The sequence below is a fragment of the Bombyx mori genome, chromosome 19 (genome assembly GCF_030269925.1).
Source record: "Bombyx mori chromosome 19, ASM3026992v2".
Classification (NCBI taxonomy): Eukaryota; Metazoa; Arthropoda; class Insecta; order Lepidoptera; family Bombycidae; genus Bombyx; species Bombyx mori.
The window spans coordinates 1,500,195-1,527,378 of record NC_085125.1 but is presented as its reverse complement, the minus strand read 5'-3'; the positions used below and the strand labels follow the sequence as shown (position 1 = coordinate 1,527,378).

The 27,184-nt window shown below is 39.4% G+C and overlaps 1 protein-coding gene across 2 annotated transcripts in view; it reads left to right on the top strand.

Moving 5' to 3' along the window:
- LOC105841633 (nose resistant to fluoxetine protein 6) overlaps positions 1–27,184 on the top strand; it is a 387,723-nt gene that overhangs the window by 27,124 nt on the left and 333,415 nt on the right. The window contains exon 2 of one of the 2 annotated variants that reach the window (XM_062673881.1): positions 26,966–26,994. The exons of the other annotated variant lie outside the window; for it this stretch is intronic. The gene's annotated coding sequence lies outside the window, so the exon portion shown is untranslated. The remainder of the gene's footprint in view (positions 1–26,965; positions 26,995–27,184) is intronic. 2 annotated transcript variants of the gene reach the window in all.

The following is a 27,184-nucleotide window of genomic DNA, read 5'->3' as shown; positions in this document are numbered from 1 at the left end:
TATAATTGATGAATTTATTACGAGTTCTTTGTATTTTTTATTAATATATTTGATTTTCTCGTTTTCGAAAAGTACAAATTTAATCTAATTTCGGAGCTTAGTTTTTGAAATTGCTTTTGTTTGATTGTGTTAGGGGTTTCCGAATGTTCGACAGAAATGGGGTTTTTGATGGAGTTTGACAATTTGCTGGTTATTTTTATATTTCGCGAAATGATCAAGTTACGATTGCGAGTCCACACGAGTAGGTACCACCACCCTGCCCATTCCTGCCGTGAATGCGATTCGGTTTGAAGGGCGGGGCAGCCGTTGTACTGTTAAGAGTGAGTTACAACTTATGTCTCAAGGTGGGTGGCGGCATTTATGTTGTAGATGTCTATGGGCTCTGGTAACCACTTAACATCAGGTGGGCCGTGAGCTCGTCCACCCAGCAAAGCAATTGTACTTACCCGTACGGACTTACAAGAGGTCCTACCTACTAGTAGAATGTTGTTGTTACAAATGAATTTCAATATTTTCCAGTACACACTAATCTTTTATTTCAAACCACCTTTACAGTTATAGTTCGGCTTTTACTCTTAATTTATTATTCAATTGATTATGCAATTTCGAAAATATATACATTTATATACCATACATATACTTTTGAGTCTTACCTACACCCATTTTATAATAATTCCACTAATTTTCAATTGCTAATTAACACTAAAATATATCTCAAAAGTTTATATTTTAAAATTTACACTGCCTTAAATAATTATTATTTTTTTTTCATTTCCTGAATATTTTACATTTTCAGAGATGTGCCCTTTTCGAAATTGCATATTCAACTACACTGTTTAGTGTCAAGTGAAACGTAAAAGTCTAGAAATCTAGAAAAATAGATCGTAGCAGTAGCTGGCACATAATATTCAAATGTAACAATAACAACTCAGTCGTGCTTGATAACGAAACACTTTAAAATATTCGTAATATCTGAAATAACTTAATGAGAGTAAAATTCTCGAGATTATCTCGTAAAAAATAGTTTTAATTATGCCAACGGCTAACGAAAACCGAAGAAAATAAAATATTCATGGTTTATAAAAGACTAAATTAACATTCGTTTACCATCAAAATTAGTATAAGTGTAGATTTTAATGTTTTATTTATATATATTATACATATTATTATATTGTTTTTTTAGTCTACTTTAAATTGTCGGTCGAACATGTAAAATGTTCGGGAAATAAAGTCATTATTACTATTGTTACGGCGATAAGAGTAATGCCATCTATCGCCGAATAGTCGAACGAATATTGTAGGCAGCGGCTTGGCTCTGCCCCTGGCATTGCTGACGTCCATGAGCGACGGTGAACACTTACCATCAGGTGGGCCGTGTGCTCGTCTGCTTACAAAGGAAGAAGAAGAAGAAGGGTCGTCATACCCCCTCACGGGGGCATGGAACGGGCCTCGGGGCAAACCCCACTGCCCGGGACGAAGCTCCCTGCCACATAGGGCAGGGGTGGTATAGATGCGGGAAGAAGTAGGGAGAGGTACGCTGTTCGCAGCGCGCACGGCTGCACTACATCGACAAAATAATAAATACTTATATATAATACGATGGGCTTGGTTCTGTTGGGCGGAGTGATGCCCGCGGAGCGCCGGCTGCTGTCCTCTGCTTGAATTTTTTTTTTTTTTTTTTTTTTTTTTTTTTTTTTTTTTTTTTTTTTTTTTTTTTTTTTTTTTTTTTTTTTTTTTTTTTTTTTTTTTTTTTTTTCCCTAACTACTAACTATAACTAACTAAAACTAAACTACGATACTAACTATTAACTACTACTATTTACAATATATACAAGGGCTAAGGGCTCCCCAGAAGGGGAAGACCGTCGCGGGGAGGGACCGACATAAATAAATCACTCCCCTTAAGGGGGAGTGGTCCACCCAAACGGGCGGTAGAAATGGGTCCCCATAGGGGGGCACCCCAACAGTGTGGGGGGAGATGAAGAGTGTGGACAGCTCAGTCCCATGGGGGCACTCATTATGAGCACTCCCATATCACTCCGGTTAAGCCGACTATCTTACCATAGCCGGGGGTTCCAGTAGCTCCCAACCTGGAGGCCAACACCGGCCGGAGGAGAAACCTCGCATAGCGGGCGGCCGCCAACGCCGACTTGGCGTGGGCGGTCATCCTCAAACTCCGGTCGATATTGACTCCCAGGTATCGGACACTGGGCCTAAACTCGACATTGACTCCACGGAGACTGAGCTGTCCTGGGACGGCTCTTGTGCGGACCGGACCGAAGAGGATAGCCGCGGTCTTCCCCACGTTGACCGCGACCCTCCATCGGTCCAGCCACTGGGGCAGTAGGTCCAACAGCCTCTGCATCCTCGAGATGGCCGCAGAGGGGAAATTAGAGGACGAGAAGTAGGCGCTGTCGTCGGCAAACAGCGCCAACTTCACGTCGGCTTCCCACGCTTGGAGGTTGCCCTCAAGCGTAGGAATGTCGTTGGTGTAGAGAGCGTAGAGGACTGGTGCCAGGACGCTTCCCTGGGGAACTCCGGCCGTGACTGGGCGCACCGACGACTTTGCGCCCTCGACCGCGACAAGGAAGGATCTTCCCTCCAGGTACGACCCCAGCAGTCGCACATAGGCGTGCTGGAGGTCCGTGTTCTGCAACAGCTTGTAGATCAGTCCCGCATGCCAGACACGGTCGAAGGCCTTCTCGATATCGAGAAAGACTGCGGCCGTGTACTGGCGCGCGTTGGACCGATCCGCCAAGTGGTGCATAACGCGGACCAATTGCAGCGTTGTCGAGTGACCGCTGCGAAACCCGAATTGCTCGGGTCTGAGAAGGATGTGCGGCGGCACCCTTCTCAGCAGCAGCCGCTCGAACAACTTGCCCATATGCGACAGCAGAGTGATCGGACGATAACTGGAGGGATTTCTCCTATCCTTGCCGGGTTTGGGCAGGGCAATAACCTTGCCCAATTTCCAAATTCCCGGGAAGTGTCCTGTGGACAGAATGGAATTGAACAGTCGTGTCATGAATGACACGACCGTTTCGGGGAAGTGGAAAAATGCGAGGGAGGGAATACCGTCCTCGCCCGGCGCCTTGCGCCTCTTCATCCGCTTGATGGAGAGGCGCAATTCACTGGGAGTGATGAAATCACCGTCTCCCAACGGTGGCACCGGGGAGGAGAGTAGGCTTGCTACGCTCTCTTCCACCGATTGGTGGAATGCGGCCTCTGAGGGTGCAGAGTTATTTGGAGCGAACTGCCGCTCCAGCATTACGGCCAGGACATCGGCGCGGGCCTGAGCCGAGAAGCATCGGTTGCCCCTCTCGTCCACGAGTGGACAAGTCGGGGCAGGCCGATTTGAGAGCTGGCGGCAAAGTCGGTGGAGGGACACGGACGAGGGGTCCTCACGGGCCTCCTCGATCCGTTCCTCCCACGCATAGCCCCGATAGGAGCTAATCTTCGCCGCCAACTCCGCTTCAAGCTCATTAAGCTCGCGCTTGATCCTGGGACAACGAGTTGTCGCCCAGAGCCTCCTCAGGCCCCTCTTCCGGCGAATAATCGCTTTCAGATGGGCCGGGAGTATACCTCTGGGCCCGCCGCTGGGCACAAGAGTCGTCGCCTGGTCGATCGCTCCCCTGATGGAGTCGACAAGGCGGACTGCCGCGTCGTCGACCCCCTCAGGGGTGTTGGGGTCCTGAATTACGGGAAGGTCGACTAGGCGTCTCTTAAAGAGCTCCCAGTCGACCTTCGGTCGTAGGGGCGAGGTCGCAACCCGGGTAAGCCCCATTCCCAGTGTGACCAGGATAGGGAGATGGGGGGTACCCAGGTCGTACAGTGCCTCAATAGTTAAGGGGCACCGTAGCCCCTTATGAACGCACACATCCAACACGTCGGGCTGGAGTTGCGCGGCGGTCGGAATGTGCGTGGGTTCGTCGGGGCCGACCACAGAGTAGTCGCCCCTATCGGCATCTTCTAACAGCCGCCTGCCCACTGCTGAGTTCAGTCGGGAGCCCCACGCGACGTGCTTCGCGTTGAGGTCCCCGACCAGCAGAGCTGGGCGGCTGTCGCAATTCAGGACCCGTCTTATGTCCCCGGGGTGGAAATCAGGCCCCGGGGGTCTATACGCGGCATAAACCCGCATATCTCCCCCCGAGGTGTGGATCCTCACACCGATCGACCTTGTCGATGTGAAGGCCAGCAAATCCAACTGATCATGCACCACGTCTCGCCTGACGAGCGCCGCAGTGCCCCTGAACGGCGTCCCGGCAGGACTCACCTCGTCACGTCGGTACATGAAGTAGTTTGGAATCCTGAACACATCCCGAGGACGTAGCTTGGTCTCGCCCAGGAGCACAACCTCAGGGTTGTACTCCCGGGCGAGAACCAAGAGCTCGTTCTTGCGGGGTTTTACCCCGCCGGGGTTCCAATAAATGATGCGCAGTTCCTGGCTAGCCATTGAACTGCGCAATCATTCGGTAGAACCCCGACAAGAGAGCCCCGAAAGGGCTGGCTCCCGAGGCGATCTCACGGATCACTCCGGAGACCACCTCGGACAATTTCTCCCAGAGCGCGAGAAGCCATGCAGCAAAGCCGGCAGGTTGTGAGGCCTGCCGACCGCTGCGCTGCTCGCGCTGAGGGTGGGGGGAAGAGGGGGCAGAGTATTGCCCAACGGCTCAGGTTGAGCTTGAGGCAATGTTTGGGGCAATGTTTGTCCCTCCAGTTGTGGAGGGTTAGGGTCGGCAGTTACGTTGGCTTCCATGGCCTCATGAAGTTGTTGGTCCACTTCCATGTTTCTGGCACTGCTCTCTCTCGCCATTTTCTTCAAGAGTTTCTTCCTCTCCTTTTTTTTTTTATTTTTAATTTTATTTTTTTTTTATTTAGGGGCTGAGCCGGCTGTCTGGCGAGTGTCGTGGGCTGTGGTGACAGCTATAATTTGGGCTCGGCCACGAGGAGTGGGGTTGGACGTTTTGGTCTGTCGCGGCGGGTTGGCCTGCGCCATCAGCGTGGTCGCTGACGGCGCTGCCTCCACTACCGAGACAGACGGAATGGTAATAGGAGGGGGAGGGGCTGGGGTTTGGGAAGATTTCCCTTTCCCCTTCCCCTTTCCCTTAGGGATGGGAACAGGTGCTACTGGAGCGACTGGAGCCGGGACATTCCTGGGCCGAGGCACCGGTGGTGCAGGAGGGGGGATGGTTACTCCCATCATCCTGGCCCTCTTGCGGTAGACCACACACCGCCGATCGATGGCGGCGTGGTCCTTCCCGCAATTTGCACAGGATAATGGGCCATCCCTTGGCCTCGGGCAGTCCGCCACAATGTGCTCGCCGGCACATCGAACGCAGCGGACCGCACGGTGACAATTGGTGGACGCGTGACCGAAGGCCTGGCAGCGGTGACACTGCGCAGGTCCTCGGTTTGGACGCCATCCCTCAACCGTCACCCCCGGCAAGTACATCAGTTCATTCACTGAATACAGCCGGGCGAGGTCTACAAAGGAAAAAAAAAAAGATCTAGTAGCATCTAGAGCGCTCGAGAAGTACAACGCCATCTATTGTCAGATAGCAGTAACACAATACTCGACTTGGGTGGAATATTCTCGATAATTCTAGGGATGTGGCGTTGGCTATAAAAGCGTTGCAGATATCTTTGCCGGGCCAGTTAGTCTATATCTATACTAATATTATAAAGAGGAAAGATTTGTTTGTTTGTTTGTTTCGAATAGGCTCCGAAACTACTGGACCGATTTGAAAAATTCTTTTTCCATTAGAAGCCGACATTGTCCCTGATGAACATAGGCTACTTTTTAAATTTTTTATTTATTTATTTTTTTGGTTTCATGTGTGTTTTAATGTTTCCGAAGCGAAGCGAGGGCGGGTCGCTAGTATTAAAATAAAACGATCGTCTTCTCCTACGCACTAAATTATAAGTCCGCTCAACCATAATGTCAGCATTGCAACTTTATCGCCGAAAAAAGGCAACGCTTCGCAAAATATTTGCTCCGACGAAAACCCGGGCACGTTCCATTCAATTCGCTTCGTTTACTTACAAATCGATAAGGAACGTACTTCGAAGACAATTCGGCATTAGATTTATAGGCACCCTTTAGCACTGAATACAGTTCGTTCGCTTAATTTTATTTGTGACTATTGACTGCTTATTCGGTCTTTCAAATAGTAAATTGGGTTTTACATCGAGCTGTTTACGTCTATATGCGGACCTTAGTTTCGTTTTCCACCCCAGAGTTTCTGACTTGTTCAATTCTGGAAACGCTAACTTATTGACTGAATCTATATATTAATACGTGAAGCAAAAACTTTGTATCCCTTTTTAAGAAAATTACGCGGACGGAGGAGTATGAAATTTTCCACACTTATAGAGAATATAGAGAAGAAGTGCATAATGCTAATATTTTTTTTAAATAATGCATAAAAGATACATTAAATCAATAAAGAAAACATTACACACACTACATACCATGTATTTGACGCACACACGCATGCATACTATTTATTGTCAAACTTTTGTTCTTGACGTCTGTGGTCAAATTGAGAATAGATTAAATATCGTTTGTCATCATAATAGTGTACAAACTTACAATTCCAATTAATTATAGTCGAATTTCGACTACTGCGGGACCTCTAGTTAAAATTAAAGGGTGTTTTTTTTTTGTCAAAGTTAAAATATCGCCATGCACCTTAATCCGCTGTGAAGCAGTAAAACTTTCTGGTTTTACGAGTGAGACAACCGCTGTGAGTTTCAACTTCATGTAAGCTGGAATACACATTAGGTTACTTATCATCCAATTCTCAATACATAATTGACTAACTATTTTCCAGTGATGCCAAATGAAACCATGGAAGTGTTCTTATTGTGAAAAACGCTAATAAGTCTGAGTCTGTGAATTGATTAAGAGCATTTTATTGTACTAATGAAATACGGAATCAAATAGAAAAAAAAAAAAATCTCAAGAGTACTCGCGGGCTTTCTATCTTATGTTGACAGTACTACGACAGAAATATTCTCTGAAATACAATTGTACCTATCGAATTTCATCACAATCAGAAGAATGGTTTTTGTTGTGAAACTATAGATTAGATAGAAGACAATACCTACTCAAAAATTCCATTACCTGATTTCTAGTCGATACAGAGTAAAAGAAGATTTGGTGAAAATCGAAACACTACTGACGCTTATTTGTAAAGATAAACTTGGTGCCCATAACAGTATTCGGAACAATAGTCTCCATTCGGCTGTAGAGATTATTGTCTTTTCTTTCATAGAAAGAAGGTTTTGTACATTTTTTGTACATTCGATTTTATTGCGTCTGTCGGAAAATAAAATGTTTGGAAGCGAATTCCATTCTTACTCTAGGGCGACGTTTCTTATCAACATTCCCAATATTTTCCATTGCGTTTTCCTGTTATCATTATCAATTTTCCCATTCAATAGCCGACATAAAGAAGACGACGGTATCAAAATGTTTTTTTTTTTTTTGTTTAGCCAGCGTGGGGGAATAGACCGGAATCAACAATTATTAGAGATATTTAGATATTAAACAAAACATTCTATTGTTTATTATCGAAACTGCGTATTTCAAAGTTGATTTGGACCGTTTCTCGGAAATTAATTTTAGCTCTATAGTAAATTTTAGATTTTGCTATTGGTAGTAGGACCTCTTGTAGTCCGCGCGGGTATGTACCACCACGCTGCCCTTTTTTAGCGTGAAGCAGTAATTGCGTTTCGGTTTGAAGGATGGGGCAGCCGTTGTAACTATACTTATCTCAAGGTGGGTAGCGCATTTACATCGTAGATGACTATGGGCTCCAGTAACCACTTAACATCAGGTGGGCTGTGAGCTCGTCCACCCATTGAAGCAATAACAAAAAAACCTCCAGCCACATCATGGGAACAAGTAGCCAGAGAATCTATGAATTAAATTTTCTCCCCCTCGACAGGGGGTCTTAGGAGATTTCTCAGTATTCGCAGGCTTTTCACCGACGTGAACAACCAGCATTCGAATCCGGCTTGATACACAACTCAAACGCGTTTACGCGCTCACTGCAGTATTTCGCTCATCCTCGTATCCTCATATGGGATTACATATAGATACCTATTACTAATACTAGTTACAGAGCAGGGATTCATCGCAAAACCGACAAAAAAAATACTGACGTCTACAGTTCGTGAACTCACCACCAAACCCGCACTTTATTCTGCAAGGCGAATTTAAAGTTGAAAAATAGCTTCGTCGTCAGACAAACAAAAGGTATGTATGTGGTTTTAAGTGCGGACTAAGTTAATAACGATATCATTGAATTCCATGAAAATTGTTACAGCATTATGTTAAGTTTGAAACTTAGATTTTACATATGTTAGCATAAAATTATCTCTGATGTTCCCTTCACATGTATTTATTACAATTTAAAGTAAACTAACATCTCATCAACATCTAACAGTTGTATGACGGATTCTTCTTCTGCGTATCTATGGACTATGAAACACTTAATGGTTCACATCATTGTTAATTAAGTGAAAATACGAATATTTTTTTTTATTGCTTAAATGGGTGGACGAGCTCACAGCCCACCTGGTGTTAAGTGGTTACTGGAGCCGATAGACATCTACAACGTAAATGCGCCACCAACCTTGAGATATAAGTTGTAAGGTCTCAGTATAGTTACAACGGCTGCCCCGCCCTTCTAACCGAAACGCATTACTGCTTCACGCAGAAATAGGCAGGGTGGTGGTACCTACCCGTGTGGACTTACAAAAGGTTCTTCCACCAGTAAAAACGCAAGAGGTCCTTAAAAAACCCACCTCGTTTTGATTTCACAAAGGCCGATCCTCAATCAATTTAAAAGAGCATTTCAGAGCAGTCACCGATTGATTGATTGATTCGTGTAAGAAGGAAAGAGCCTAATTCACTTTGATACGTTTCAGTCAATGCGCTTCGAAACACATTAATCAGGTGTTCGGAGTAGTTCGCGATTTTAGGACAAAAAGGTCTCGCACGAATGGCCGTTTGAAATTTTAATTGTGCAGCTGTGTTAATCTGTTGGATCAAACCACGCGGACAAATCATAGTGGAAATAGCTTTTTGTTAATGAGATACATACTTTAGGTCAAACCGGAATTGCAGAATTCGCGATATAACTACGTGATTTAACCGCAACACGACGAAAAATATCCGCTGGAATCCGACGACGACCAACATCCACGATTCTACTTAAATGCAATCTTAACACGAGCCGGTAACCTAACAACTGTGTCGTAAAGCCACAACCTATCGTCCTTACGAATATCTACTTGAATTAGTTTCAATGTATCAATCGATATTACTTGTCGTGTCGTAGAGCTCGGAAAGTAAGTTTACTAAGGGCTCGAAGCACTGTTTTACGTCAGCGGCGCGATATTTTCTTTATTGCGTGTATGTCCACTTCGTGTTAGGTGATTAATAAATACATCCCTCCTATGGGATGGTACCTATATCACCACGTGAATTCCGCCACCCACCTTGAGACTTGACTCCGATGTCTATGGCTTCCAGTAACCAGCCTTGAGCTCCATATCCCATCTATCTAACGCTAGCAGCAACAAAGCTTAGCTCCTTTCTCGTCCAACCAGCCGAAGAGTTCGACGTGGAGACCCCTAAGCGACAGCCTATTGAGTTTCTCGTCGGATCTCCTCAGCGAGTCGCGATTACAATCCAATGGCAAAATCACTTTTGAGCAGTGAGGACTTCAACAGGAGTGGTTGGGCAGGTGTTGCAAAACCGTTCCTTCCCGGATAGGCCTTGGAGTTCTTCCACTCTCCGGATAAGTGGCTGATAATGACTATATTCCAACCACAATCGTTTCATCGCGAAAACAGCGTTCGAGCTGGTAAAAGTTTTCACTTCTGGCCGTTTGGTCTGCGGTATTTTTCTGCTCATTGTCAGTGAATTATACCAGTAACCTCATTCATACCGATAAAAGAGTACACATCCATCATGTTCATTATTTCAGCAGTCAAATTCTTATCGGGTCAGCGACCTACATCAGCAAATAAAAAACTACACACGGCCAGCCCAGAAAAGAGTCTATTTAGCTTTTGACGTGCAGACAATACGTAATCCAAATACATAAGGATGCCGTCAAGCATGATTGATCGCTCACTTGAAGGGCGCACTTAACTCAGATATAGAAACATACGGAGCATCAGACCGAACATACTGAGATACCGATAAAGGTTTTTTTTTCTGACAGCAACCGCCTCATCTATCTCTGCCATCGTTTTTATCACGGATCCTCGCTCATCCGATCCCCATAAAGTTTCCATTGAGTTTTTACGTTCGCCCAATTTGGTTGAGACAAAAACGTGTGTGTCTACCCTTTGGTTTTGCGTCGTCAGTTCACTTCAGACAAACTGATGGGATTACGGGATTGTTTTTTTAAATGAGCCGTCTACAGGTATGCAAAAAAATGGTATAACGACATATACACATCGAATATTATATTCTATATCTATATATTCATACGTTAAGTAAAAATTTTGTAGCCCTTTTTACGAAAATTGCGCCGTTGGAGGAATATGAAATTTCCCACGCTTATAGAGAATATGGAGGAGGAGTGCAAAATGCTAATTTTTTTTAAATTATGCATAACCAAATCAATAAATTATTCAAAAGAAACATTACACACACTACCATTTGTATTTGACACACACACACGCTAATATACTCTTTTGTTTATCGTTAAAATCTGTGGTCAAATTAAGAATACTAGTGGTCCCGCGGTAGTCGAAATTCGACTATAATTGTACGTTTGTACACTATTATGATTGTATTTTATACTTCTATAATCACAAATTTCGCCAAGACTACACTATAAAAAATATTAACAAACAATATTTAATCTATTCTCAATTTAACAAGACGTCAAGAACAAAAGTTTGACAATAAATAGTATGCATGCGTGTGTGCGTGTAGTGTGTGTAATGTTTTCTTTATTGATTTAATGTATCTTTTATGCATTATTTAAAAAAAATATTAGCATTGTGCACTTCTTCTCTATATTCTCTATAAGTGTGGAAAATTTCATACTCCTCCGTCCGCGCAATTTTCGTAAAAAGGGATACAAAGTTTTTGCTTCACGTATCAATATATAGATATTATATTATTTGTCTATAGTATAGTACAGTAAAGAAGTATAAGTCTTTGCTAATAGAACCATAATAATTGTCAAACTTATAATTTCAATTAATTATAGTCGAATTTCGACCTGGGAGACCATCATAGATACTAATGGTAGTATTAAAAAAACACGAAGATATTAACCGAGATGTGGATGACAAGCGTTGATGGCTTCACATGTCATCATTCATTATTCATCATTATCCTGCCCTTCTCCTAGTCACCTGGGGTCGGCACAACATGTTTTCTCCTTCCATATTCTTCAATCATATACCATTTCTTCGCTCAATCCTTGATGGCTTCATATGTAACAAGTTTATTCGCAATGGTGAGATTCAATCGTTTCTTTTTCAATGACGCGCTAACAAAGAATACATGTCATGCAACTTCAAAGACACCGCTCCTAAAATAGAATACAAAACCTAAATTCCGAGGAGCTATTGAATGCTTCACCTTAAATAATACTAACAATGCTTCAAACGAAAGTATGTAAATGCCACTACTGTGGTTGAAGAGAAAAAGGTTCCAAAAATATTAATCGAATGGAATTTTTACGAATACTCGTGTTGTTCATTACTTCAAAATTTACGCAACTAGAAATACGGTGAATATTTTATATTCCCTGTGCCATAATTACAGAGCTTTATGGATTCAATTAAATGAGTATTGTTTTAAGACTACTCATTTGATTGAATCCATTTAATTAAATAGTTATTAACCAATAAATGTGCAGATTTTAACCTGAGCGAAAAAACTCACAAAGCTTTGATCTAAATCTAATTTATTTATTACTAGCGGCCCGCTCCGGCTCCGCTCGGGTGTTTAACAAAATTTTCAACGATATTTGACATTGTTTTATTTTTTTAAATAAAAGAACACTTATTGCGGCATAACTATAATAGTTGTTCTACAAAGTCGTAGTACATTATTTTATTCTATCATCAATAGTTTTCGCAGGGCACGCGATGTAAAGAATATTTTAGGTAATTTTTGTACACTTTGGGTTACATTATTGAAGTTTTAGTAAGGATCCCTAATTTTATTAAAAAAATATTATAGCCTATGTCACTCGGGAATAGTCTAGCTTTCAAACAGTGAAAGAATTTTTCAAATCTGTTCAGTAATTTCGGAGCCTATTCAGTACAAACCAACAAACAAATCTTTCCTCCTCATAATATTAGTATAGAAAAGCCGGAGTCCGTATACAAAGGTTATTACAAAATGTTTTTAATGAACAAATAAGAGAAGAGAGTGTGTAGTGATACCGCCCTGTGAAATTCCAAAGCACGTCCCACGCCCTAAGCTCCATAAAAGTATTTTCATTTTTTTAAAAGTAATACGACACCGGAAAATTTTAATGAAGAATTTTCACGAATGAATCATTGCTATAATTTCGCTCACAATGATATAAGGTTATCTCATTAGAGATTTTATATAAGGTACACCGAAAATAAGGAGACGGAATATAATGTTAACGATATGGCGTGTTTAAATTTTTCACTTTGATATGAGAACGTGGAATTTTAAGTTAGTCGAATAGAGGTTTTGTGTTTTAGCTCTCGTCTATGATAATGATTCTAACGAATGAGTCAAAATATTGCGAATACAACTCCAGTTGAGCACTCGGGATTACAATGGATTTTATATTATGACTATTGTACAATCTATTGAGTATCTAATATCTGAAAATTGTGACTTTAGTCTTCTAAATCTTATTTTATACCTTTAAACGAGCAATTCTTGTATATTAATATATATATAATCTGAATCTCGGAATCTCGGATCTAGCTACGATTTATTTTCAGAAAATGTTGTTTTATTCGTGTTTTCAATAATCAACTCTTCCCGACATCTATTGGCGAATAATAATACTATTTTTCTTAATTGAGGGCAGCTAACCGCTTTAAAGTGACAACAAGATGGAGTTATCAATAAAAAACCGTCATCATCTAGTGTACTTTAACTTAATCCTTATTCCCGCAAAGGTAAGTGTTGGTAAATACTAATATACTAAAATGTACTAAAATACTAACTGGCTTACTAGTATATACCAGTAGTACTAATATATACTAGTAAGTCATTTATAGTTTCGTATCACGTCATTCGTCGTTCTGTATATCAGTATTTATATTTAGGGGATAATAATGAGTTATTATCCCCTAAATATACATGTACATATACATAACAAAATTTCAATAAAAATTAATAACACGCTTTTTTTTTTTATGAATTTTTGGGCGTTATTGCAGAAGTTCTTATTTATTTATTTTATTTATTTATTTTATTTATTTATACTTATTGTACACAAAAAGAAAATACAATAAAAACAGATTTCTTATTTATTTTTTCGTAAACAACTTTGTTGAAACACTAAATTTGAGAACCGCCGTTTTTATTGTCCGATTTCATTATTGTTAAGTGTTTCGGAAACTCTTGATTGCCCATTAGAATTTTGATTGGTACCAAATATTTGTACAGTTGTTGAACAAAAATAATTGATTTGAACTAATTGAATTAATGGAAAATTCCCAGGTTAATTTATTATTCTGTTACATTTAGTAAATTGGTGAATATTTTGAAGTCCAGCACGAAATTGTCATATATAAAAATATCAACTGTGAATTACAATAGTTACAAATAAAAGTTTACAACTATGAAATAGATAACTAGTAAATAGACTAAATCTATTAAATCAAATCAAAAAAAAAATTATTCAACATAAATGAAAGTACATACTTGTTGAACGTCAAAAAAACTACCGCCAATTCACAAAAACTAGCCTCCGTCCTGAGTTCTTTAATCGTTTTCTTAAACCTATGTATATGTAGGTTCTGAACATCTTGTGGGATTTTGTTGTACAGGCGCACAGACAAACACCCGAATGAAGAGAGAGAGAGAGAGAGAGAGAGAGAGGTGACGACCCTCAGTAGTGAGGAAACCGAAGCATTACGTTTTTAATTATGTATTAATAATACATTAAATCAATAAAAAAACATTACGCACACTACCGTGTATTTGACACTCACACACATATACTCTTTGTTTATTGTCAAACTTTTCTTATTGTTTATAGTATGTGGTCAAATTGAAAATAGGTTAAAATTGTTCATCTTTAATATTCTTTGTCTATAGTGTAGTCTTGGCGGAATCTGTGATTATAGAAGTTTAATAGTCTTTGACAATAGAGATATAATAATGTACAAACTTATAATTTCAATTAATTATAGTCGAATTTCGACTACTGTAGGACTACTACTATATATAAATATACATACAAATACACAATGTAATATAATAATAATTACTTTTTTTTATAATTGAAAGATTACTGGTGGCCCGGAGGCCTTTCCAGTTTCACCAGGACAGGTAGGTGGGCGAGCAAAGGCTCAGCCAGGAGGGTAATAATTACTAAAATGGATGTATGTGTTCAGTATTTATGTAGTAAAGCTGATTGAATTCCGTAATCTAAGCCGAAAATTTTTTCAGATCTGTTTTTTTCGAATACAAAAAAATTTTTCATTACATTTACATCCCAAATTTCAAGGAGATACATTTATTGAATAAAATCTGTGTTAGCTTAATGCCGACCATCACAATAAAAATCTCTAAATTATTCAATACTTATAATCCTTGTAATACTTGTAACTACTAGATGATGACCGAGCTTTGCTCGACTTTTTTTTTATGACGCCATCTTGTTGTGTCTTTAAAGCAGTAAAAATAGTATTATTATTCGCCAATAGATGTCGGGGATTGATTATCGATAAAGTTGATTATTGAAAACGCGAATAAAACAACATTATCTGAAAAAAAAAATCGTAGCTAGATTGATTTATCGCCCCCGAAATCCCCTTTGTACTAAATTTTATGAGAATCGTTGGAGCCGTTTCCGAGATTCAGATTATAAATATATATACAAGAATTGCTCGTTTAAAGGTATAAGATACTGAGAACTTAGAACTTAAGGTGGGTGGTGGCTCCAGTAACCACTTAACCTGGTGTTAAGTGGTTACTGGAGCTGGGCTGTAAGCTCGTCCACCCATCTAAGCAATAAAAAAATATATTCGAATATGGTATCTTTGCAAGACATAATTATATCTATTTTTCGGTCAAATCACGCCTTTATTAGTTCCAAAGTTTGGAATACTTGCTGAAATTATTCGCTAATTCAATATGATAGTAGCTACCGCTTTCTGTAAAGATTTTTCAGGATATTAAAGTTTCAAATAACTGAGATTTTAGTAGACTTTTTTTGATGAACCTGAAAAGCCAGTTTGAGTCATTTTACCACACTTGTGTACTTACACAGATGATAAATGGTTGATATGATGGTAGCTCCATTATTACACTTTTATAGCCGAAGATACACTAAATACTAAATAAACAAAAGCTAAATTGCTTAAATAATGTTTTGATATAAAAATAATAATAAAGATAAATAATATATTTAATAAATTAAAAGCTAAATAAACAAAATCAATGAATTCCCGTAACTTCACCGGTTGTGTTTCCGGTAAAAAGTCCTTTGCAAGAATATTGGGACAAAAACATCAGCTTCAAAACTATGGAAACTGATTTCGAATAAAATAATTCCACTTCCAAATCGTTCCAAATGCTGGATTCCAAAGTCGTCTTAACCTATTCGGACCAGCGCATGGGACTACGCCCCCTAGGCCTCTTTCCTTCCACTTTGCCGGTGATGAGAAGTCTTTCGAGATTGTCACCCTTTTTCCTCGCAACGTGACCGAATAACTCTAAAATCCTACATAGGCAAATGGTGGAGAGTCTTAAGGAGACGCCTAGTTCTTCCAGGATTGATGCGTTTGTCCGATGCGCCGTCCAGCGAATCCGCAGCATTTTCCTCCAGCACCACATCTCATACGCGTCGATCCGACTTGGATCAGCCTTCTTCAGAGTCCATGTCTCCGCCCCATATAAGAAAATAGAAGACACAAGACTTGTTACAAGTTTACGCTTGGGCTCCAGTAACCACTTAACTCCAAGTGAGCTGTGAGCTCGTCCACCGCTCGTTTAAAGGTATAAGATAAGATGTATTCTTTTTAAAGAAAAAATTGAACTCAACTTTAATTACTTAGTTCACTCTGATAGAAGTTCCATGAAATCATCCTACATTATTGCCAACGGTGGGGACCATTAGCCACGCAGTGCATCGAAGGAATAATGGGACGTATCCAGTGCAAATTTTCAATCAAACACGCATACTTTTATGGAAACACACAAGAAAATATAATTAAACAACAACATCGTCACGCTGTACTAGAGGAAATAAGAAAAATACTGACGAACGTATAAACAATAGGTCGTAACAAAGACTCGGTATTATCTCGTACGCGAAACCCTTTAATAGCGTCTCAACCCATTAACATGGACGTATGAATCGCGCAACTAAAGAGAAAGGCCGCTTCGCCGCCATTACGAGTTCCGCTCGACAACAAAATGGCCGACTTATCAAAGTGCCTCGTATCCTGCGAGGAAGTGAATTAAAATTGACTGTTCTTTTACAAAACTGGCCTAGAAGTATCAAGCGTTTTTCATATGTCGTCGTCTATCGTCGTATTCAGGCTTTTTTTTTATGCTTAGATGGGTGGACGAGCTCACAGCCCACCTGGTGTTAAGTGGTTACTGAAGCCCATAGACGTCTACAACGTAAATGCGCCACCCACCTTGAGATATCAGTTCTAAGGTCTCAGGATAGTTACAACGGCTGCCCCACCTTTCAAACAGAAACGCATTACTGCTTCACGGCAGAAATAGGCAGGGCGGTGGTACCTACCCGTGCGGACTCACAAGATGTCCTACCACCAGTAAAAATAATAATAAATCTATAAGAATAAATCTAGTCTTCACATAAGAAGATGTTATTCGAAGGTCAAATAAACACAAATAACCAACTCAGTCAAATATACACAATCCTTAATACAGGCATCAAAAAGGGGTTCTATTTATCTGTTTTCCCAAAAGTAAAGTTTGTTGAATGAAATAAAACGATTATACCAATTTCTGAGATAATGTATATCTATCTGTGTGTGTGTGTGTGTGTGTGTGTGTGTGTGTGTGCGCGCGCGTGGGCGTGTGCTTGTGCTTGGGCGCGTGTGTGTGTGTGTGTGTGTGTGTGAGTGTGTGTGCTTTTTACATCACGAAAACCAGTAAATTTTGAAACCAGTAATTTTATTATGATATTTTCATAATCATTGGTAATTATTTGGTTATGGCGTTAGCGTGGTATCTGTTATGAGCGATATTTAATATTCGGGATATAATGTTGTCTGATTGTATATATCTATAATGTTGTATATCAGAGGAAGTGTGAAACTAGCCCCGGTAATCAACAAATTAAAGAGCGGACGGTTAGCGTGGTATGGACATGTGATGCGTAGAGAGAAGATACATGTGACTAGGAGATGTATGGAAATGGTAGTACAAGGTAGAGGGGGAAGAGGTCGACCGAAGAAAATATGGACGGAGTGTGTGAATGACGATATGAGAGAGAGCGGAGTGAGTGTTGAGATGACGGCTGATAGAGGAGAATGGAATAGATAAGATCGCTGTGCCGACCACACCTAGTGGGATAATGGGGAGAAAAAGAAGAAGAAGGCGATGAGCATTCACAAATCCACTGGCTCTAAATCGCTAATTATTCTTGTAATTCTTAATTATTCTTGTAATTTTGTTTAAGTAATTGAAATGTCTGTGTAATTGAATTGCTCAAAGGCCAACACTGCAGTCTACATATTATTTCAACGTTTCGTGGTGGTAGGGTGCCTTGTGGAGCCGTACGTGGTATTACCACTACTACAATCCCTATTTCTGCCGCGAAGCACTAATGCGTTTCTCGGGATCCTCCAAAAAGTCCACTGAGAAAATCTCAGTAAATGACCACCGTTTTACTGAGATTCTATTTCATGCCATATCATCTCATTTGATTTCATCCCAGTTGATTGAATGTCCCAAATTAATCATCTTCATTTCATTTCATTTCACTTCATATTCTCATTTTTTCACACAAATAAGACATGACCTAAAGGTCTTGGTTACCAGGTCATAAAATCACTTAAAAAAATAATCTTGTTTCTACAGTAAAATTAGAATCGTGAGTAAATTAGATAACAGTTCGAAAAGCAATCTCTGTTTCTCGGTAGAGTTGTATCGATCCTAGTAGATTTCGGATGCCTTGAGCGCTAAACGAAGTGATCGAATTTCAATTAAGGATAATGTATTTACTTAAACGCAGAATACATACTTTTATAGTAACCGTTAAAATTGTGTTATCTGTGGATGTATTTACTTTTTTTTTTCCTAACTAAGCTGATAGCATTGTGAGGCTATTTCAGCGTAATCTTAACTAGTAGGTGAGCACACGGGGCTCAAACCGGAGTGATGCTAACACTGACCCTAGCAAGAGCCGTGCTTCGCAGAATTTACCACCGGATCGGAAACGCGACCCACTGAGAAGATCTGGCGGGGAAACTCAGTGGGGTTAATTCGCTCGTCGAGCCCTTCATCGCAAGCGATAGGTTCGACGAGGACGGTGAGTGTATTTACTTAAAAGCCGACTACTATTATATTAACCGTTTAAATTGTGTTATCTGTGGGCGGCCAGGCAATGTTGACATAATTAAAAACTTCTTCATCTTCTTCCAGTGCCTATTCAATCCTGAAGGTTGGCCGTTAGCTTTCTATATTCATTTTTATCAGCAGCCAGTCGGAACAGCTGTTCGACGGAGGCAATACCGGCCCACTTCCGGAATTAAAAACAATTTTATCTAATAATCTCGTAACGGTCTGCCGTGACTAAGAAATCTGTTAATTATAGGAAAGTATTGGATTTTATTAAATGTTAAATATATTTAAATGTATGTGATAGATAATATATGCCGGAGTAGAGTTCATCCATACTACCTGGAGCCACTACGTTCATCCACAGTGCGTTTTCAGAGATCTTTTTTGCCACGTACCATCCGGCTATGGAATGAGCTCTCCTCCACGGTGTTTCTCGAACGCTATGACATGTCCTTCTTCAAACGAGGCTTGTGGAGAGTATTAAACGGTAGGCAGCGGCTTGGCTCTGCCCCTGGCATTGCAAAAATATAGACTACATATACAGACTAAAATGTGCGAATTGTCATCTGATCGCCAAGGTCAAATACCAATTCAGACAATCTTTTAGACCTCAAGATACAGTCGGTTTTTTTCTTTCTGTGTGCAATTGGTAGTCGATTCTAGTCTAGTCTAGTCTAGTTAATTATTATATAAGATATTAGTCCCTAGTTAGTGCAAAATTAAAATATCGACAAATAGTACTTTAGCCCTCCGTGACCAAAAAAACATTGAATATTTTACAGTTTTATTATTATTATTATTTATTGCTTATATGGGTGGACGAGCTCACAGCCCACCTGGTGTTAAGCGGTTACTGGAGCTCATAGAAATCTACAACGTAAATGCGCCACCCACTTTGAGATATAAGTTCTAAGGTCTCAGTATAGTTATAACGGCTGCCCCAGCCTTCAAATCGAAACGCATTACTGCTTCACGGCAGAAATAGGCAGGGTGGTTGTACCTACCCTTGCGGACTCACAAGAGGTCCTATCACCAGTTCAAGGGGTCCTACCACCAGTATAGCTTATTATTTCAAGAAATCGTGAACTCAAACAGTTACTTTGGAAGCTTGTCTGCTTACGAAATAACAATTTTTTTTTAATGGATTTTGGGAGTAGCACAAGCGACTAAAAGCCTTTACAGTTAAATATCTCATCTCTGCGATTGCTCCACGAAAAGTATCCTAAATGCTTTAACTGAATAAAGTACGCTATAAAATTTTAAAGTCTGATTTTTACTGTATCTTATTATTCTAAACCGGTCGATTAGCTCGTGGTGGACCACTACTTGAAGTAAAGGGTTTAGTGTCCCTTGTCTCTTGACCTATGACCTCCGGATTAATCTAGCGCTGATCTTAGAGTAAAATATTTTTCTATTTCATTCCATCAGCGCTGTATTTTTCTTACAATTTTTTTTTGTTATGCTCCTTTTCTTCTAATTTGGATTTATCTCTACGAAGGTTTTACTGGAAGACAAATCCTTCAAGATCTTTTTAAGATCTATTTTTTGTAGAGAGAGAGAGAGAGTATTCTTTATTGTACACCAAAAACCAACCAAATAAATAGTGCGATACATTAAACACCAAAAAGTACAATTGGCGGGTCTTATCGCTAAGAGCGATTTTGTACGTAATTTTTAGATGTTATTTCAAATCATTATTTTATAATGAATATAACTAAATAAATCGACACGTTGCGTACTTACCTTTTCGTTATCGCTTTTGACTATTCTATATTCGCTTTACATGCGAAATGGCTCGTGTTACTCAAAGATAGTACGATTTAATGGATGAAGTAGGTAAGTTGGCTTCAGGTAGGCGTAGCGTTAGGTAGGTTAGCTTTGTCTGTATCGTTAATCTGTCTTTTTAGACCAGTAAAAAGTATATTTTGTACTTTATTGATACCGATAACCTTCAGTCTGATGACCTGTATGCAAAGTTACACGATCGGTTGGGTAGATAAACATAAAATCTTAACCAACTTATTTTCGCATACCTACACAATATTAGTATGGATATAATACATTGGGTGATCATAGTCTAGACAATCATCTCGATTATTAATATTTAACTTTAATTAGTTCGTGTCTAATATGATGATTGATAATATACTGAATATTTCAGTTATATTGTCTACGTCTGAACTTAGATATATTAGGTGCCGAAATCAGACAACATTCAACTTCTTTTTTCCACCTTATCCCACTAGGTGGGGTCGGCACAGCTAATTTTTCTCGTCCATTTCTTCTATCAGCCATCATCTCAACATTCACTGCTCTCTCTCTCTCATATCGTTATTCACACACTCCATCCATGTCTTCTTCGCTCGACCTTTTCCTCGTCTAACTTGCACTACCCTTTCCATACATCTCCTAGTCATATGCATCTTCTCTACGCATCACATGTCCATACCACGCTAACCGTCCGCTCTTTAATTTGTTGATTACCGGGGCTACTTTAACACTACCTCTGTTAAACAACATTATAGATATATACAATCAGACAACATTATATCCCGAATATTAAATATCTCTTACAACAGATAGGAAAGTGTTGATAAAAAAAAGCTTTAAAACGACTTACAAATGTTCACGATTGACATCCACGGTGAAGGAATAACATCGTGTTATAAAAATCAAACCCGCAAAATTATAATTTGTGTAATTACTGGTGGTAGGACCTCTTGTGAGTCCGCGCGAGTAGGTACCACCACCTTGCCTATTTCTACCGTGAAGCAGTAATGCGTTTCGGTTTGAAGGGTGGGGTAGCCGTTGTTACTATACTGAGAACTTAGAACTTATATCTCAAGGTGGGTGGTGCATTTACGTTGTAGATGTCTATGGGCTCTAGTAACCACTTAAGACCAGGTGGGCTGTGAGCTCGTCCAACCATTTAAGCAATAAAGAAAAAAACATAAACATTCTTTGTGTAGTGATATTTGCTTGGCACTAACTGAAAATTCATATTATAGTTTTGAGTACTAATAGTTTAAGCACCATGATACTTCTGCACTAATCACCTAAGAGCCGATATTCCGATAACTGTTTGGCTGAAAATATCAATTTGATTAAATTTTTTAAATATTTTGAAGCATCAATTGTTAAAACGGGATCTCTTTAAATAATTTATCCAAAAATTATAGTGTTGAGTTATGAAGAAAACGAAAGAAAAAAAAGTTTCACTAAAGCCATAATCGATTTCTCTAAAACGCAATTTCGACTTAATGCTCTAAATATATAAGGTCATATAAGCATTATAATTGATCTATAAACAAACAAGACCAAACTCTATACCTTTCGAGATTAAGCTTAAAATAAAAGGAGGTAAGAACACACGTATAGGGCTTTAAGATATCGTTCGCACAAATCTGATGCCATATGTCTATGGCGGTGCGGCGTCCGCGGATGTACACGACAAATGCCCCAACGATCCTCGTCGTTTGTCATTTGGACGAAAGCCTTATCTCGAAGAAATGGTATGTGACCAAACTGTGAGAAAACTGTGACAAAACATTTTCAATTGTATTCAAATCTGAATTAGTCGATACCGTACCTACGTCTTTTAGGACGACTAGAACTAAAACATCGTAGCTAAATAAGTTTAGAAGCACATGTTAATCTGATCTGAAATTTAAAATAATTAAAAACGTCCGTCATCGAACGTATTTTCTTGATTGAGGCAAGAAACTGAACAAGGTATTTTTATATTAACTATTATCTACAAAATAATGTAGCTTTATCTCAGTAAAAGATAAATTATAAATATTAATTACGAAATGGTAATTTAAGAGATTTATCCTAATCAATTTTGATATTTAAGTCACAATTATAGTTTTTTTGGGTAAATAATGTTCTCTCGGCCTATAAGCCATAAAGAGCTTGAAAAGTACGAACTACTACTAAATCCTAAAAGCGGTCGCATAAATTTAATATCTTCAATACGTTTGTCTCTTTGAAAAATGCCGCGGAACTATCAGCCCACTTATAATTGTAACATTTATTTACGTATTTATCTAGTTTGGAAAGATCAAACAGCTTACCAGGACCAGCTTCAGGACAAACAACATGCTCTTCGAAGAGTATCTTGGCTAAGATATAGCAGTAAGCACTATGAGTTTTTAGTGGATCAGCAGTAATGTCTTGCTTATGTACATGGTATCAGAAGCCGTTGTCTGAAATACATAAGAATCAATAAAAACGAATATTGAAACCATGGATATCCGATTGTGTGCCCCTAATGTCGCAGATAATCGCGTGGTCACCCTAATGTTCTTGATTCGTCCGTCAGGAATATGTCCCTTTGCTATTTTTCTGCAAAAAGGGTCGAATGAAAGATTTGGATTGGACGGGACCGTTGGACAAATTTGTACTCAACCTCCTACCTTTTAGGAATATTTTATTTTTTTATTTTCCCCTAAAACGAAAAAGACCGTCTTCGCAAAAAAATATTTATGGCCTGTTTATTTGTTTTTTTTTGTAACTCCCAAAAATATTATTCACTTCAATAGATATAAAGTCGCAGACTAGTCCAATTAAGTTGGTCTGAGAAATAATAATATTTACAAATAGTCTACCAAATAAATTACTTCGTGTTATTTGTATTTAAAATTATATCGTATCGATATAATCGGATTTCAGAATTTATATCTGACATTCGATTAAAATTAAATTAAAATTATATTGAATTGTTATTGGAGGTTTTATTATACGGTATATGTTTTTACCTACCCACATGAAGCCTCAATGGTCGTACACAACGACTGTCTTACTCTTTAAGGCTGTATGCATGATTATTCGCGACAGGACGGAAGTAGCTAGTTCGCATGAGAATGAGAGCTAATAATAGCAGCTATTCAGTTCTGAAAAATTTACCCTTTTGATTTTTATTTCATTGTTTCTTCACTATGTCAGTCGATCATGAGCCCGTTTTAGAAACGTGTTTCCATACAAAAACTGGTACCTGTTTGTGGGATTCGAACTCTGACACGATCGCATGGTTATTATCAGTATAACGAGCGACTTATCTTTTGGCCTCAGACTCTTCAAAAGTCTCTTTTCTAAGAATAACTACAGGTATTTTTAGTTCGTTTTATTGGGCTCACCAAAGGTACTAATTACTCCATGGATATCGATTACCCAGTTGAAGAGTTTCTTCGAATCAAAGAAGGCGTTTTCATTGCGCCAAAATTAGGGAAAGAGAAACAAAAGTGCCACAACTGCTAATACCAGTCAAGCTATTTATCTGTATTCTGTATTTCTAAAATTTTGTACACGAGTATTCGTTCCTTTTTTTTTGTTGCTGAGATGGGTGGACGAGCTCACAGCCCACCTGGTGTTAAGTGGTTACTGGAGCCCATAGACATCTACAACGTAAATGCGCCACCCACCTTGAGATATAAGTTCTAAAGTCTCAGTATAGTTACAACGGCTGCCCCACCCTTCAAGCCGAAACGCATAACTGCTTCACGGCAGGAAGAGGCGGGGTGGTGGTACCTACCTGTGCGGACTCACAAGAGGTCCTACCACCACTAAAATGATGTTTTTGATGGTGAGTACTCATCATCGATATCAGCATTGCCCGGGGTATAGACAACCAGGTACTTTTCACTGAATCACGAGATTAGTATAATAATATATGGATTGGTTGTAAAACTGGTATTCTAAAATAGTATTTCAAGTTTCCTCTGAAATTCCCGAAAGCAGTCTTCGCCTTTGTAATGTTAGAGTACAAATGCACATGTTTTTACATAAATTATACGGGCCTTGTAAAACTCAGCGATTCCGCGGGTACGTCTGCGTCATTATCACAGATCAGGCATATCTGGAGTTACTTGGAATTTGATTCTGTTAATTTTTATTTCTGCAAAAAATTAAATCTTAGTCGTAAAGTTCAAATCATTATTTCTATTCTGCCCCAGGTAGAGTTAAGCAGTTGAGGTATCCACCGCTTTAGGTCTGACGCAGGTCAAAAAAATTAGAGTAAGAGTAGTAGGATATTTACTGGTGGTAGGACACTCTTGTGAGTCCGCGCGGGTGGGTATCAACACCCTGTCTATTTCTGCCGTGAAGCAGTAATGCGTTTCGGTTTGAAGGGTAGGGCAGCCGTTGTAACTTACTTGAGACCTTAGAACTTATATCTCAAGGTGGGTGGCGCATTTACGTTGTGAATGTCTATGGGCTCCAGTAACCACTTAACACCAGGTGGGCTGTGAGCTCGTCCACCCATCTAAGCGATAAAAAAAAAATATGGGCAAAAACTGTATTTCCAATATTATCCTAGTTAAAACTATTTTATTATCGTTTAAAATATTTTCTCTCCATTATATTTGAAAAAAAAAAAACTTAGTTATATCAAGTAATCTTTTGTACAGCCTACATCGAAATGAAAAAAGTTCTAGAAATTTTAGGAAAAAAATTACATCTAACAAACAGTGAAGCTAATACATTAATTTAAGCCTTTTATAATGAACATTTAAATACTATTTCATATTTATTTAGGACTTTGTTATCTATGGGGTATTGTATTAGTTTGAATCTTAGTTTTTTTTTATTGCTCTCTTTTTTCAATTATCATGCGTTTATTAATTAAATTAACTATGGCTACAAGCGTACAGTGTTTTTTTTTATTGCCCTTGTAGGCCGACGAGCATACGGTCCACCTGATGGTGAGTGGTTACCGTCGCCCATGGACTTCAGCAATGCCAGGGGCAGAGCCAAGCCGCTGCCTATCGAAAAGTTAGTTATTGTAGAGAGTGGCTGTGTGAACGGGTATTGATTAAAATATACATAAATAATTATACACATAATTATATTGAAAACGTCATTGATTTTTAAGGTGACATCATCAATGGAGTAACAAAAAACACGTTGCCTTAAAAAAATGCAATAAACTAAATTCTGTCTATGGAGTATGTAGGACTGTAATATGAGGATTGGCCCTGCCATAGGAGGACAGCCTTTAGTAAGAGGATTGTCTCCCCTTAGGGGGTTATCAAAGATGAAAGTTTAGGATGGAGGATGGGCTATGGATGGAGGGCTCACCCAATCCGCGAAGTCCAGGTGAACTGACCGTGTGGTCCATCACCCAACGAGACCAGTCCAAGCCCGGATCAAGGTCATAGAAATTAAGCTCAAAACCTCAGCAACACTTAGAGCAATTCTGAGCCCGCTTTGTATTAATTTCTGAATTTACTGGTGGTAGGACCTCTTGAGAGTCCGCACGGGTAGGTACCACCACCCTGCTTATTTCTGCCGTGAAGCAGTAATGCGTTTCGGTTTGAAGGGTGACGCAGCCGTTGTAACTATACTTGAGACCTTCGTACTTATATCTCAAGGTGAGTGGCGCATTTACGTTGTAGATGTCTATGGGCTCCAGTAACCACTTAACACCAGGTGGGCTGTGAGCTCGTCCACTCATCTAAGCAATAAATAAATAAAAATAGAATTTATTTTCAACTACAAACTCAACTATATCATGGCTTCATGCCCGAAGGGACTGTTTACTATTAATTTATTTAAAAACAAACACCAAAACCATGACCCACGATTAATACACATACTATTCTAATCTAAACACAAAGCGCTTCCAGAAAATCTAAATCAGCCCCACAGAACAATAAACCCGCATTCACACATCACATGCAAATGATCTCAGCACAATGCACCTTTGTGTGCACCGGACTTTATGTTAATGTCCCTCCTAATTGTGTTACGGATGTTTAAGTCTTTGTTTTATATACATACATATTCTTATCATTTGTAACATGTAATGAATTAGGTAATTTAAAATTAAAATAGTTATTTAATATTATTAACGCATTCATATTTAGTAGATACTTACGTTTTATTGAGGATATATAAGCGTGAATACATTAGCGTGAATTTTTTTGTTTATTTAAATTTTTTTATTGCTTATATGGGTGGACGAGCTCACAGCCCACCTGGTGTTAAGTGGTTACTGGAACCCATAGACATCCACAACGTAAATGCGCCACCCACCCATCTAGGCAATAAAAAAAATACAAACCCGTTGCTTTTTTTTAAACCGACACTAGAATTATTTTTGTATTTGAGTTAAATTAGTGGAACATAAAATCCAATAAATTATTCACGGTCCACTAAAGTAGCTGGTTATAAAAAAGCAATAATGAATTACCTAAATTTTCTTTTTTTACATTACAGATTCAGAAAGTTCCGAAAGCTCGAAGGGGGTGAGTGAAACTTTTTAATGAAGTATCTGTCGTTCATCGCTTATCGTCTCTGACATTCAAATCATTGCTTATTTATAGGCTCTAAATATTCCACAGCCTTGCGATTCTCTAAAAGTCAAACAAGAACTCGCATCTCACTACGAAATTCTCCATCACTTCGCATTCGCAATAGAATGACCTTGAATTGGCA